The 2,167-nt window shown below is 44.8% G+C and overlaps 1 long non-coding RNA gene across 2 annotated transcripts; it reads left to right on the forward strand.

Annotated features, from left to right (window-relative positions):
* Window positions 1-7: 7 nt before the first annotated feature.
* Window positions 8-1,963, forward strand: LOC123162327 (uncharacterized). Of its 2 annotated transcripts, none has more exons than XR_006481226.1 (2): window positions 8-1,395; window positions 1,467-1,963. It is a non-coding gene; the product is annotated as an uncharacterized lncRNA (long non-coding RNA). The 2 variants fall into 2 exon arrangements; XR_006481227.1 differs by having other exon boundaries at window positions 1,474-1,963.
* Window positions 1,964-2,167: the final 204 nt, after the last annotated feature.

Below are 2,167 nucleotides of genomic sequence, written 5' to 3' on the forward strand. Positions count from 1 at the left end.
GCCAGCCAGGACTCCACGCCTCCACTGCGCCGCCAGCTCTCCCCCGGCACCACACCCGGCAGGAGGTGGGTGCTGGTGGAAACCGAGGCGACCAGCCCCCCTCCCCAGCCAAACCATGATCGCATCCTCAAGCGAATCTACAAGCTCGCAGAGCTGGAGGTAGTCGATGTCGAGGAAGGCGAACTTTTGGAGCAGGGGCACTATCTTAGAAAAAAAGGAAAATTCTCTTGCGACAAGTCCTCGTTTATGCTCCTTAAGGACGACTATTGTAGCTTCAGGAGTAGGGAGCTTTCCTGAACTTGGTAGCACAGGAAGGAAAACTTGGTAGTACAGGAGGGAGCTTTCCTGAACCATCCTCTCTTCTAAGTGGTATGGATAAAGTTGCCTTCTTCATAAGCCAAATAATGCATATTCTTGAATGACAGACTCTGTTCCTTTGTTAGCATTTCCTTGGATCAAAATCATAGTTATCATATATACTTTGGCTCGTACACAATTTTGTGGGTGGCAACCTTTGAGTATTTCATACTATGCACCAATATGTTTCCCTCAATAGAACTTAATTGTACCAATCTGCAATGGTGTTTCCTTGTAGAAGGTAAATGTAAGAAATTGACTGCATTCCTGTCTGGTTGCTTTCAATAAAGGATGAATTATGAATATGAATCTTCCAAAGTTTGTTAATTAAATTGATTATAGTTCCAACCAAAAGCTTTTTTTATCCTCACTTGCTACTTTGATTCTCGGTGCTTTCTGATGTGCCATCATTTATTTATTTCGAAGTCTTGATTTTTTCTGAATGTGAAGGTTCAAAATATTAACTGCTTGAAATGAGGTGGCCATTTCATCAAGAGATTTCACACTGGCAAAAATATGCTTACTGGACAACTGTTGTCTAATTTCTGTGACCTTATTTAGTTTCAGTTTGTGTTGTCTGCGGCACAGACACTCATTTCAAAGGCAGGGCTGCGTCAACGATGCGCGTCAATAATTAGGCTGATGGAAATAGCAAACTTTGGGCGCGGTCTCCTCGATCCTGTAGCATCTTCGCTCTCTGGCCATTACTTGTGCTCCTTTTGCTAGTTCCTTCATTTTTCATATGCTAGTCTACAATTTGTCATTGTCACAGTGTTTGCAATTTTGTTTCTGCAGGTCATGCTCAACTTTTTCACCCTCTTTTTTGGTGTATGCACAGTGATGATCTTAGATGAGATCGATGCCCTTGAGAGTTTGAGAGTGCAGGTATACATTACATGAGCCTGACAAAGAGTAGATGGATACAGACACATGCCAAACATATACACACGGGTCCTCACCGTGACGAAGAGAAGAGAAGCCCCACCAGGGAAGAGTTGATTCACTGGTAACCCGGTATTAGGGAACCTTCTAAACCTGGTAACATTACCCTACCCTGAGATCCCTGCCCTCAAGATTCATCAATAGCTTCTGTAATAATCTTGTAGCAGTGTCCAGCTTAGTGCCAAGGCGAAGGGAAACCCCAATCACCAAGATGGCGGAGAAGCTTCTGTATTGTCGTCTTGGCATCATAGAAGAGGGTGTTCCAAGGCCATCTACCATCCATTGCCATCGATGCATTGCGCGCCCTCTTCCAACTTGACTCTGACCTCTCCACGACCATTGAAGATGCTCCTGTTGCTCATGGAGTGATCTGGACCACCAAAGGCACGCAGATGACTGTGGTTTCCGTTGTGGTCAAGTTCCCTGATCGTAGCTTAGTCTTCTGTGAGATGTGTGTTGAGATACTGCTTGCTGTACCAACCAGCAGTCTGCTTCTCGTGATGTTCCCCTTGCTGTACCAACCAGCAGTTTGTTTACCCTGTTGGGCAACTGTAGGGGTTGTGAAATGTAGGTAACGTCTCTAAATGATGACTATGATGTTTATGAATGCTGACTATGATGTTTATATGCTGATACGATGCAAATTAGTTGTTTCTTTAGTTTAGCCTGAAATGATCTATATTGGTTAAGTGCATTGGTTGGCAGATCATATATGGCGCACGTGTGCCTCCGATCGTCGCTGCTTCGCTGAAGCGAAGTGAACGAACGACGACACACAGGCTGGCCCACTTAGGGAAAGCACCCGCTTTTGGGAACCTTCTAGTAGGTTCCCTGAACTGGATTTTTTTCTGTGGCCATTTTTCCCCCT

Source organism: Triticum aestivum, chromosome 7B, assembly GCF_018294505.1.
Source record: "Triticum aestivum cultivar Chinese Spring chromosome 7B, IWGSC CS RefSeq v2.1, whole genome shotgun sequence".
NCBI classification, from domain to species: Eukaryota; Viridiplantae; Streptophyta; class Magnoliopsida; order Poales; family Poaceae; genus Triticum; species Triticum aestivum.